Here is a 14,421-nt window from a genome sequence, read left to right on the forward strand (position 1 = left end):
TACATATATCTGAGTGCTGGTGTGAAATATTTTTTTTTTGGTGGGTGAGAATGAGAGAGGATTTGAGAGTGTGAGTTTGAGAAGACTTGGTGGGAGGGAGAGCGAGTGCAAGCGAGGTTGATGGAGAGGTGTCGAGATGGAGGTTAAAGGGAGCAGCTCACTGGTAGAGCGTAGGATTAAACTCTCTGTCTCTCTCTCTGGTAGAGAATAGATTATCTCAGCAGCAGTTAACACAGTGGTGTCTTAATGAGCAGATCTGGGTGAACATATGGAGCGTGTTTGTAACACGCATCAATTTCCTCCTGTCGTCTTTGTCGCCGTCATCCTTTCTCTTCTTCCTCGTGACGCTTACCGGCCTGTAGAGGGCACCCCTCACCATGGTGGAGAAGAAAGAGAGAGTAATAGAGGGGAAAGCAATAAAACAATGCCTGGCAGCCACATATCTGATGATGTGTGTGTGTATATTCAAATAACAGGCCGTGTCTTTTCTATGAGACATGCTGTCCCTCACTCTCTTTTTCATTTGGTCTCTCTGAGGTTCCAACTGTGATTGAGCTGAGGGGAGCCTTTGTAACTTTAGTTTTAAGATCAGTACATTTAAAGGGTTAGTTCATAAAAAGAATCATATTATAAATAATCACTTATTCTCACCCTGTGCCGGTCTTAAATTTTGGTTTTTAAAAAGGTACCATGTACAGGTGATTAATAAATATTTTTTGCATATTTTTAATGCCTAACAATTAACTTGTCCATATCTTTTCATTTAATTGGAAAATTCATGTATACAATATAATCTCTATATTTTGATGTTTAATTAATTAATAAAAAAAGAAAAGAAAACTAAAAGCAGGAATTAAAGAGCTGCAAACTGCATCTCTTCTTAAAACTCCCTCCTTCTCTTGTACACTCTGTCAGCCCATTTCCTCATTGAATTTTAAAAAGTCACATGCCTCTAAAATTTTATTTTAGTTGTCAGTGTATGCAGTAAAGATAGATGCAGGTACAGTAGGTCTTTGAAATACTGTCCAGACTGGCAGTAACACACCCAACTTTAACATATTTATTGTGCTCGATTTAAAGTAAACGGTGCTTTAAAAAGTCCTTAAATCTGGTGTTCATGAAAGAGTAGGAACCCTGTTTAATAAAGAGAGAATATCATTTTTGAAAGATCATTGCATATGCTTTTGATAATAGAGAGGTCAATTTTATACATTTTCCATTATACAAAACCTTGTTTATTTATGCTGTGAATTGTGACAGTGTTGCCATTTTATTCTATAGCAGAACTGGTGTGTAGTTCTCTATTTTTATCACAACTCACATTAGTAGTTTACCTTGAACATATCGAAAATATGACAAAAATATGCAAGTAATTGATTTTTCAGCTGGTATCAGTAGGTGAATGTTCTCGAAACGCAATTTGCTCAACATATCAGTGAAATCTGGAGTAATAGTCTCACCTTGAGAAAAGTCTTGTCTAGAAGATCACATAAATAATATTCAGAGACACCAGCCTAACTTTATTTATTTATTTTATGACAGCTGCAACACCTTTAAAAAACTATTCATAGTTGTGCTCCTTCTCCATTCATTAGTTTTGATTATATTTTCAGTATTGTGGCCTTGGTTATAGAGGGCTTGAGAGAATAGGAAAGGATCTACACAGTAAATGAATCCTGAGTTTACTGTAGGTTGAAAAGGCTTTGCTTGGATGCAGATGACACGCAGTGAAGATGACCTGTGCTTTACGCAACAGTAGAGACAGTACATCCATGTTACAGCAAATCTATACTTGTAGAAAGTGTTTTCTACTGCCAACGGCACTTTAAATTCAGCTGGAAGTGTATTGAAGTTTTCGAGCTTTTAAATGGTATGTTACATCATCTGAAGCCAGGCTTTCTCGTGTTTTCAAGGCCTCAGAACTAAGTATATGAATAATTGAAAAGGATAAACACCAAATGAAATACCTTAAAAATATTTCTCTATGTCCGTGTTAAGTACAAATCCGATTTGAGCATTCACGTCTTCATAAAAGTTTCTGGCCTATGGTGCTTTTGTGCCTATAGCTTCACACAGCTATAAATGTAGATGATGTGCTCAGAAAGAAAACATTGCTGAATACATACCTCTTTTTATTCTTTCCCAGCAGTGTCCACTGACAACAGCCTGTCATTTCTGTCACACAGACTCTGCACAAAGGGAGAAGCGGATCGGTATTCTATTGTAAAGATACGGATGTCAGCGCTCTTCAGAAAATCTGTATGCATTTTGTTTATTTGCTCTCTTTGAGAAGCACTCAGATAATTGCATGATAATTGCAAGTAAGTACATGATAGTAAGAGCAGTTAGCAAATAAGAACGTCGCAGCATCATAAACGGGCAGAAACACATTGTCTTTTGGAGATGTACTCTAATTCACCTATAATCAAATAAGCCTGGTCTCAGACAGAGAGGAGACCGCCATATAGTCCTAATTACAGCTCATTGCACTAATTACAGAGAGTAGTTACCACTCATTGACTGTTGACTGTGGTAAGACTTCTAACTGCATATCAATGATGATATTACCAAACCTTATTTTCCTGTATCTTATTTTCTAAAATGTTTTGGTGTTGACTAAGCACTTTAGACCATATGGAACCCTGTTTCAGCCTCAGAGGGAAAAATAATAAACTGTCAAATAAAGTTTAAAATAAGAAATATATAAGATTTAAAGTAATATTGTGAGATATTGCACCCTTGTTTCTCAAAAAATGTACTTTGTAGTTATAAAGTACTTTAAAGTTGAAATTATAAGAAAGTTTCAAATAAGGGATATAAAGTCACGCTGAGACGTGAAGTGGCAACGACAAGAAATTAGGTTGCAGTTTTTCATTCTTATAAGTGAACCTGGACCAAAAATTGGAATTTATCTGCTTATACATTGCATAAATAAGTTTCCATTGATGTTATGGTAGGGAAATATTTGGTCGAGATAAATCAAAACCGAAATTTTGAGAAAATCGCCTTTAAAGCTGTCCTTACAAAGTCCTTAGCAATACATATTACCAATAATAAATGTTTTATATAGTTACAAAATATCTTCATGGATCACGATCTTTACTTCATATCCTAATGATTTTTGGCATAAAAGAAAAATCAATCATTTGGATCCATACAATGTATTGTTGGCTATTGCCACAAATATACCCATGCAACTTATGACTGGTTCTGTGCTACAGGGTCACATCTATAATCGATGCAATCAGAAATACATTTACTCTTCTGTTAGAACTTAAAGGGATAAATCACCAAAAAATGAAAATGTGATGTTAATCTGCTTACCCCCAGGGCATCCAACATGTAGATGTGTTTGTTTCTTCAGTAGAACACAAATGAAGATTTTTAACTCCAACCGTTGCTCATATAATGCATATCAATGGGGTCTAATTATACAAGCAACCTACATCTTGGATGCCCTGGGGGTAAGCAGATAAACATCAACTTTTCATTTTTGGGTGAACTATATAGCCGTTTAAACGTTTTTTATGTTTATGGCATTCCATGATCATGGCAACAAAGTTGTAATATTGCATGTAACTTTACATAGAAAAGGTTAGTATTCTTTTTTTCACACTAAAATGGTGTCAGTACTTGATTGTCTTGTAGTTATACCGCTGAACCCTGAACGTGTTGAACCCGAGTTACATGATAGACGACTTTTTTCAAGTAACTAGTAAAGTAACATATCACTTTTACATTTACAACAAAGTTACTTTTTCAGAATAGTGATGCAACTTACTTTGTTTTTCCATGTATTGACTGACACCTATGTATTGACTGAGAAATCGTGAGTTAAGGCGTTGCGTGTGATGAGTGTAAACATGATGGTTATTGTAGTTCTGGACTAAATGTGAGCATGCATTTACTCATCTGCACTTGCACAAAAACAGATTCGGTATTCCTCAAAATAAATAAAAACAGTGAAATGCAAACTCAGAAAATTGCACAAACCTGCTGAATGTTAATGAAATGTTAAAGTACACAAAAATAATTTTCCACTAATTTCACAGAAGGCATATAGGCCTTAAAAAAAGGCCAAGAAGGAAGAACCAAAAATGGGGTTTCACAGTGATGCCATAAAAGAACTATTTTCGGTTCCCCAAAGAAAGGTTCTTTAAAGAACCATTTCCACCCGAACCATTTTATAGTCTAAAGAACCCTTTTACACTACAAAGAACATTTTGTGCAATTGAAAGGTTCTTCATGGAACCATACAGCCTCGTAAAGAACCATTTAAGAAGCTTGATTTTTCCAGACTAAATTGTATGTTTGAGCCGTTTTAACTGCAAGCAACCTTGTTTTGTCTCAAGTTGCACACCAGTGATGTTTTTGTTGTCTAAGACTTTTTTTAAAAAGCTATTTAAATGTCCTAATTGAGCTAAAGCCTAATCCTGGCTTAACTTAAACCCTGTCTGTGAAATCTGTCCTATTCTTCTTCAATCCAGAATGGCAGCGTGAAAGGTTTGTTTGAGCTGCACTAGTTACTGTTCAGGTGTGAATTTGCATATCCCTCAGCCTGAGGCTTATTAATTTCACTTTTGGTGTAAAAGGGCCTTTACATTTGACCAAAATAGAACTTTTGTTTGGTTTTGGTTTTTGTTATTAAAAAACAAACAAGCAAGCCTTTCCCAGTGTAGAAAAAAATAACTCAAAAGTAATGGTAACGCTTCAAGCGCAATTATTTACTTTAATAGGCAAGGGCATAGCGCAATTGTAATGCATTGCTTCTAAAAGTGTTGAGTATTTAATGTGTATTGATTGTGGACCATATGGTAATGAGATGAGAATGTTTATGCAGTTTTGCTTTGCACAAATGTTGATCATTTTAACTTGTACGGAACCCAATATATTAATTTGAGATACCTCCTTTTGGTTTTAAACTTCTCATATCTTGTTGTTTTTTATGTTCTGGTTATTCAGCTTTAGGTGTTTGCCCGAGGCTTTTGCTGAATCTAAAACATACAAGCTTCATACAAAGGTATTCAAAATATCTTTAATTAGGTCTCTGTAATAATCAGGCGCAAGCCTAATTAGAGAAGCGCTGGTATTCCATTACTTCAAGCAATACTCCTGAAGCATAGTCTACATATTAGCTCGAACAAAAGAGCATTCAGAGAGCACACGGTAATGAGTGGGATTGTTTGTATATATCTACAGCTGACAGTGTTGTCTCCTTTTACAATAGACATATGCACTGGAATGATAGTTTTGTGATAACTAATATCTCTGATTGCCTAAGAGCAAATTGTAATTCTCATTTATTTTCATGAATAAATGTGTTAGTAAGAGACTGCGTTTGGATTAAGGAAGCAAATCAATCATTTTCACTTTGCAAAAGGCACAGGGAAATATACACCTTTTAATTCTGTGTATAACCTTGAACAAAAGCTGGTGAATGTTTGAAAATAAAATAAAATATACTTCCTTTATTTTCCCTTCGAGGTTGTTCTGAATTGTCTTCAGCCAGATGAATCTAGGGTCAAAAATGAAATATTCTGTAACATCAGCAAATCCGAAATATCAGGTGGCGTAAGTGTTTTCACACTGTACTCTTCTTCTTAACAGTCGTACATGACATATGGATTTCAAAAGGCTAAGATTGAGTTTAGTTTGAATTATTGTTTTAAAGTTTTTTTTCATATAAGAAACTGACAGCTTTAAAAAAATACTGAAATATGTCAAGTTTTTGTTTAGTGTTTTCTCTTTTTTTTTGGGTTAAAAACAATGTTAAAAATATTGAATCATTAGTAAGGTTTATTTTAAATGTTTTAGATCTCCATTAGGAGGTTCATGGTACTCTGTTGTCCACAAATATGCGTGAGATGATCCTCACCTCCACGTGTTTCATGACCCACTCAGCAATGCATTTGTTCATTTTGTTCCATCTCTCTGAGCCGCGTCAGCAGTGAGCAGCACTCTACATCAGTTTCCGGTGCGCAGTGAAAGCGTGTTTGATCTTTAGCTGATCATTAAGTGAAATCTCTACATGATGTTTCCATCTGTGCTCAGCTGGATATAATGACCTCAAAAACCCCTTTCAGGTCCCCCACCCCCAGCCTCCAGCATTACAGTTTTCATTTCCAAGAAACTTCTAGTTGGGTTTTAATTAGGTCTTTTTATTACAAACAGCGGTTGCGCTTTATTTTAAGGTGACGTAGTTGCATTGTACTTACTCAAATATGTAGAGTAATATAGAGTTAAAGGATTAGTTCACTTCAAAATGTCCTGAAATATCCTGATATTTTACTGACCCCCATCTCATCCAAGATGTTCATGTCTTTCTTTCTTCAGTGGAAAAGATATAGGAAAACATTCCATGGAAACCAAAATGTTAAAGGTCCAAATCAATGCAGTTTCAAAGCACTTTGAAGGGCTTCAGAGATCTGCTCGATCCCAGGTGAGGAATAGGGTCTTATCTAGTGAAACCATTGGTCATTAAAAAAATAAATAAATGAATATACTTTTTAACTGAAATTGCTCATCTTGGGCCCTGTTCCAAATGGCACCCTAAACCCTCAGGAGCTTCCTCTGAGTCTGCACTTTCACGACATAATGCCGCTTTGATTGCCGAGAAGAAGTCCATTGTAACCCGCACTAGGGCTTGGCAGAAGTGCGCATCGAGGGTGCATATCGAACCTCAAAAGGCACCCTTCTGAGACTTAAAATGAAGAATGGGACACCCTGTGGTCTCGTGGATTTAACGGAGGATCCACACCAATGGATGATATTGTTCTGTTTATTCCAAGCGTGTGCTTTTCTGCTGTGTTAAATGCTCGAGCTGCTTACAGCAGGCTGTCAATGTTTTTATCGCTCATCAGCTGGATAAAATCGTGCTGAAAGTGATTAAAACGATATTGTTTCTCTGTGCCATTATCGTTGGTGTGAACTCTGCTATATCATTCTTGCTGTGAACGGGCCTTTATATTTAGGGTTTGGTTAAGGGTTAGTTACTTGTAATTATGCATAATTTACTGTTATTACTATAGTAAGTACATGTAGTAATAAGTAACTATGTCACCTTAAAATAAAGTGTCACCGAAACAACTTACCCACACAAGACAAAATGCACTTTTATGCTAATAATGCTCAGCTTGTTATCAAGACTTGTTGAATCTGACAAGCAGGAGTTCAGGAGGGGAAAAAAATCTCAGGTCGAACTGGCTCGAATGTCTCAGGAGCATTGTGACAACATGCGGCTGAAGTCACTGTATGTTGCGTGCTCCCCGTAGCATTTAATTCAAACAGACATACTGTATCAATGCATCTCTTTCTATTTTTCCTGCATAGCTTAGGATGGAGGACATTTTTTTTGGATTCCAATAAAAAGACCACTCTGAAAAAAACACTTTGACTGATAAGTAAAATTATTGGATTTGCAAATCATGTCATATTTTAAGATGACACATTATTCCACTTTTTCCCCCTAGATTTTTTTTCTCTTCATAAGCCATTTTTTTCATTTGAGGCTGTTTGTGTGTATATTTCTCAGGGCAGAAGCAAAATTGGGCTATAAAAGGAAGGACTGGAAACAAGCGATATTAAAAGCTGCAAGCAGCGATGAAAGGGCCCTCAAACCCAGGGCCATCACCACACGGTGGCCTCAGGAAAACAGTGAATAGTGGGCGACGTGCATTTAAGCAGATAAATAAATACAAAAACGTCCTATTTTGTGCCGTTAAGCGCACACATTATTTAATCTGTTGGTAGCATGTTTGAAATTCCGTGGCATATTTAAATGCATTTCTAGGAGTACATTACAGTGTACAGCATACCATTTCCTGTTGCCAGTAGGTAGAGCTTTGACTAACTGAATATTGGCACGTAGATGTCTTCGGGCCAGGACTAAAACGTGATATTTGGGGCAGATGGGACAATGTACGCCTGAGATACAACAACTTTCTTTTTCATGGCGAAACATCTGAATATGTCAGGCCGCCATGGACACAGCCTTCAGTGAAAAAAGAGTTTAAGATCTTCAGGGCCTTAAGATTACACTTACCAAATTTGAAGATGATCCGAGTAAAACTGTAGGATGGGGAGAAGTATGAGGGCTGGAAATGGCAAAAACTTCTAAACCTTTGCAGAGAAAATTCGAAATATCTGACTTCCTGTTGGGTTTTCATAGTTTGCACTTTTTCGTAGGTGTTGGGCTTTTACATGTGTATACCAAATTTCATACTTGTACGTGAAACGTAGCGTGAGCGGCGCTTAATTGAAATTTTGTAGGTAGCGCTATCCAGCCATTTTGCCGAACCTAATGTCAGAAGTAAATTTTCACCACTTTTGATGCATGTACAAAGTTTTGTGAGTTTTTGAGCATGTTTAGCCCCTCAATTTCATGCGATTCATTTCGGAGAAGAAGAATAGACTCCGTGTTCTGGCTCTAAATGTATTCATCCACTTATAGCCAGTAAATGAATCCTGTTAGAGAACACCAATTGTTTTAAATGAGAAGCCAATCTAAAAAAAACGCAAATACATTTTGCATTGTCATGCCTGATGGTGTTTTTCAAACATAGATGAATGTAACAGAAAGGTATACTGTGGATGAGCAAGCCATTTCATTAACCAGTGAACCAGTATAAAAGAACAACATTCAATATAATTGATTACTCAGTATAATTTTACGTTTTTTAAAGAAATCATTTCTCTGTGTGTGTCTCTCTGATTAAATCAGAAGCTGTTGAGAGCTGGACACCAGTGATTTGCTGCCTCTCATTATTAATGCTGTGTATTGGACAAACGGGCTGGGGAAATGAAGTGGGCGAGTGGGTGTACGTGCAAGCGCTGGCAACTGTGGGTGCAAACTGTCTATCTGAGCATTATTCCAGCATAATTACAGCGTGAGTCCTTTCATGTTTGCTGTAGTGTATGTGTGATTATTATACAGATGCAGATGTTTTTCCTGACTTTGACACACACAAACTTTTGAGGGATACGGCCTTCTTTCACCGCAGCAGCCCAGCTGAAGTCAAAGGCCTGCGTTTTAATTAGTGATGGGTCATTCGTGAACGATTCCTTCAATGCGTCCGTCACATGACAAATGAACGAAAATTGCAGGAGGTGAACTAATCACTTGTGTTTCCTCATCTCTTATCTCATATCTTGAGGCTGCATTATAATGAATCCCCACTTTAGAATATGATCAAAACGACGTGAAAAAGATTTTTGCTGAACGAGATCAGAATAAAGAGCCAGTAAAAGTCTTCCCATCATGTTCTTATCTAGATTTAGTCTCAGAACTTTTAACCAGATGGCTGATCAGATTAATTTTGTGTGGTTAGTTGGACAAGTGACCATCTTGCTGTAAATGTTCATCATTACTCGCATATGCTACAGAACACTGACATTCTTTATCCATAGTTTTCAGTCACGTGACTGTCGCATATATCCTGACAAGCCAGACCCACATCAAGATGTTTGGTCTGATAACTCACCATAGACAGGACTCAATCCGAGGGGCGGGATAAACGGTTGGCTTTCAAACTCCCTCTGCACACAATAGGATAGCGCTACACCAACCAGAGCAACGAAGGTGAAGCAGAGCTAGATTAAACATTCACAGTATCCGGTCGGCTAAACTCCGAACACATCTTCCCTTTTTAAGAATGACTTCAGTGCCGCTCTTTGTTCTTTTCTCAGAGAAAAGCTTGACTCCAAGTCTTCCAGAATCGCAGTCAAAGCTGATTCGAAAGACCACCGCCGTTCGCCAGTTTACTAGACAACAGAAGCACGCAAACGCAACACGGCCGTCGTCATTATGGCCCCGCCCGCCGACTCTATACACAATGTGATTGGACCGTCCAGATTGTGAGGAATACAGCTCAGAAGGGTATTGAGAGTTCCTAGACGGGCAGATTAAATTTGCTGCCGCTAGGGTGCGTCAAGATTTCTAGGCTATGTCGCGGAGCCTTAGAGGGCAAAACCGCCATAGAACTCCATTGTACTGCAGCAAAAACCTGTCAAATTTCCATCTTAAAACAAAATTATGTCAACAAGATACAAGTTTTGGGCACTATACAGCACCGGCTGCAGTATTTCAATCACTAAAAACGCTTAACGTGAAAAACACTATAGGGGGAGTTGCACCAACAAGGAATTAGTTAAGCAAAGTTTAACGCTAATCTAGGATTTGTTGATATGGGTTTTATTTTAAATCGAGTTGTTACACCACTTGATTTTAAACAGATTAATTATGCAGTAAAACCGTTATAAAGAAGGGAACTGACGACTTCTTTTAAACCATTAAAGTGCCGTGATGTAGCCTACTAAAAAAGTGATAATATAAAATCAAATTCTGTTTACACCTTTTTGATGATGCATACTATATAAAGGCGAGTAGATGAAACCCGGAATATGAACGCAACATTTTCTTTATAAACGGTTTCCATGAGGAAAGCACCTAACCTTGAGAGAAGAAACCTTGTATTGCACTAATATTCTATTAGGTATTTTAGTTTCACTGTCTTACGGCATTAATACTGACTACAAACCTGGTAAAAATGACTGGTGGGCACACTGTAAAAGTTTTTTGTTGGTTTAACTTAAAAATGTAAGTAACCTGGTTGCCTTGAAATTTTAAGTTTATTGAAATAAAAAAATTGAGTTGATACAATGAAGGAAATTAGTTTAATAAACAGAAACTCAAAATACTATTGAATCTGAACCTCATAAAAAAATGTATAAATCATGGATACAGCACAATTTGGCTTCACTGCGTCATCCAAATAAAACACAATATGCTTACAAAATCTTTTAATAATATTTGAATAAAGGTTGACGATTCTCAAAAATGTTCATTGTATTAACTCAATTTTTTTATTTAAATTAACTTTAATTAAATTTAAAGGCAACCAGGTAACTTTTTTTTTTTTATATTTTTTTACAGTGCAATGGAGGAGAGCCTTGTTTTGCCCTCCAGGTGGGCGTTCCTAAGCATGCGGCGACACATTAAAACTGGTGGCTGTGAGATGTTGACACCATTGTATGTGTGTTTAAATGTGATCTGACTTAAATGTCTTCTCATACTTGCATTTGAAGAGGAAGCAAAGCCATATAGAGATTGGATATTGGGCTGGGCTCCTTTGACCTGGGCCAGTAGAAAACCACATAGCAACCACCAGAACAGCCTTGCAACTACATGGCAAAGTGCTTCCGGCCACTCAAATTCAGACACTTTAAAAACCACAACCACATAGAACAGAGGTTCGGCATGTAAGCACAGCTCACATTTTCTTTAGAAATGTACAAATCTAGCTTTCATTTAAAGTGCATGAATTTTTGAATTCATTTTTGAGTGAGTCATGCTTCGCAGTGTTGTGGGCCTCAGGTGTAATTATCTCTCCAAATATAGATAATAAAATATGCCTTTGCTGTAAACATCCAGAATAATCAGGACAAGAGACAGCAGAGCTACCCTGTGGATGATGGCAGAGCTTTGACTGCTGGCAACTTTTACTCACTCCCTCTCTCTGTCTTTGGAGATAATTCTAAATAAATGGTTAAATATGCAGTTTAGACATTATATATGTAAAGGAGACCGGCTAGTAAAAACTGTGAGTAAACCTCACTCCCCCGGCCTCAAGAGGTGCACTGTGGAAGCATTTAGCGTCCTTGTTAGTGCACCCGCCTCCCATGCCGTAGACATAGGTTCGAATCTTGCTCAATCTTGGTAACATTGGGTGCCATGACCTAGATGGTTTGGGGGGTGAGTGTAACCGCTAGTAAGAGCTGTGCAAGTAAACCTCACTCGTCTGGCATCAAGAGGCGCACTGCGGTCTGCGGTGCAACCTTTTGCTGTCTTAAATGTACTTTGAATAATGTATACATGTAATGGCGGACACTAGAGGCTGCTGTCTTTAGTCTCCTTGTTAGATTGCCCACCTCCCACACCCGAGACTGAGGTTCGAGGCATGCACAGAGTGGGGCAAGTAGGACATGAGGGGATGCAAAACCTGGATGGAATTGAGGTTTAACCAAGCAGCAACCTCCTCCAGTTTCTCTTGAAGCCAATACTAAAGTGACTTAAACTGCCAACATTCATCGACTGGCCATTTGGGACAACTGTGAGGGGGTGAATTATTTTATAACTCATTTACATTTTATAAAGCCTTAAAGTTTGTCATAATTAAGGGCGTGGCCACTTTGAGTGACAGGTGGATTGCTGTTTGTCTGCTGTCTGTTAGTCTTTGCGTCACCTCAGCTCCACCTCAGCTTGCCTCTGTGCCCATTTTCTGTTATCCAGGAATGAGACACGGAGACACGCTGCCAAGATGTCAACGGCCAGCTAGACCCTACTTTACACTTCAAAACTACTTTTCAGAATCCTATGGGTGACGTCACGGACACTATGTCCATATATTATTACAGTCTGTGGGTTTAACGGAGACTAGCTAATAAGAGCTGTGCGAGTAAACCTAACTCCCCTGGCACTAGCAACTGACTCTAGAGACTGTGGTGTTTAGCCTCCTTGAGGAGGCCTGCACAGAGTGGGACGAGTATAACCTGAGGTGTTTCATATCCATAATTAAAATATATTATTCTTTATTTAAAAAAAGAGGTATGTAAGACAGCTGCTTTGCATGTCTGAGTCAGACACTCGCAGGTCTTTTAAAGGAGCTCCACTGCTCCTTCAGGTTTTTTTTTTTTTTTTTTTTTTTTGATGCCCTAAATGTTTTATGCTACATGAAACAATTATTAAAATATTTGTACTTTTTGCTGTTGAAGTTGCATTAAAAATCCAATAAGCTCTAATAATTTTGAATGTGCATGACACTTCTGAGGATCAGGCGTATCCTCAGTTGCTTCAGCGGTCCAGAGGACTCTGTTGTTTCACGAACAAAGAATGGCACTTTGTAAAATGGTAGACAACAGAGACTAGGTCATGCATCCACATGCTATCAAGCTATGCCTCATTTTCCCCTTTGAGAGACAGAAAAAAGCTTTTTTCAGCGCTTTTCTTTCTTCACGTTTTGGTGTCCTGACAGTAATTGCGTAATCACTGATAAAAGGCTGCAGCATATTGCTGTACAGCATAGACGGGGCAAGTTTTGACGTCCCCTCGGATTTCAGAGTTGCTCTCTGAGCATAATGAAATCTGACAGCTGTTTCTCAGCACTGCTTTGACACTGTTCTACATGGAAATAATTCTAGAACAATCAGATTTGTCCGACCCCTCATGCTCTCTCCGAGGACCACCTAATACATGGCTTTTCACTTTCCTGTCTTTAACACAAGTCTCACCTCGGTGTGTGTGTGTGTGTGTGTGTGTGTCGAGGCAGCAGAGGGGAGGGGACCCGTGGCTGTCATATGTTTAAGCGGTGGTGTTTTTTAATCATCGTTTAGATTAGTGTAATTATGGAAGCATATGGATGTACACCTGCTCTGGAGCTCAGTGAGTCACAGCTCTGCATAAAGATCCCTCACTCTCCCTCAGGTCTGCTCTTTAACACTTCCCTAAGACTGACTTAATGCTGACGCAAGCATGATGACGTGCAACTTACAAACACTTTTTTAAACGGGTGACATAAATGACATAATTCCGACACTAGAAGGCAATCTCATAATCCTAATTTACTCAGGTTTCTGAGAAATTTTCTGCAGAGAGGAAGTGCTGACGCTCCTGTTTAAATCCGGCTGTCAGAGGCAGACATGTTCTTACCCAACTAGACAAAACTATACAAATAACGCATTATATGTTGTACTTCACTCCCAAGTAACTATAAAAACATACACTGGCTCTAAAACCATTATGTTGCTTAGCAACAGTAAATATCCTTCACTTAATGAGAAACAAAACAAATTTATTTGTTAACTTTGCTGGAACATTTATATTAATGCTTCGTATTTATTTCCTACCATTGTATAAATCGAATATATCTTTAGAGGCTGTGCAGTACTGTGATTTTATTATAATTGAGTAGGCTTTCAGTTTCGCTCTTAAACTGTGTTAAAATAATTGTAATGTATTTCCTTGTATGGCTTATTGATGTATTTAATCAAACACTAATGTTTAATGATTACGCATCTAAAATTGCACACAAATAATGCATGATTGGACAAAATTCAGAGTTGAAATTTGCCACACGCCACAGGAAATTCAATTGGGATCGAAGACATTGTTCCGTTTATTTTGTCAACACACCATTAAAACACATTTGTCATGCGTGTGTGTTTTTTTTTCTAATTAAGAAGGTACACTTACATTTATCAGGAGATTGTTTTATTTGCTTATGTGATTAGTGTGTTAATGACTTTTATGGTGTAATATAATGGCAAACATAATTCAGAATATCACAGAATAGGATCTCCAGATGTGAATGTCACTGCGTGATTTGTTTCTTGAGTGGTGCCTCATTTGAGACATGCTGTGAAGACACA

Source organism: Pseudorasbora parva, chromosome 13 (genome assembly GCF_024679245.1).
Source record: "Pseudorasbora parva isolate DD20220531a chromosome 13, ASM2467924v1, whole genome shotgun sequence".
NCBI lineage: Eukaryota > Metazoa > Chordata > Actinopteri > Cypriniformes > Gobionidae > Pseudorasbora > Pseudorasbora parva.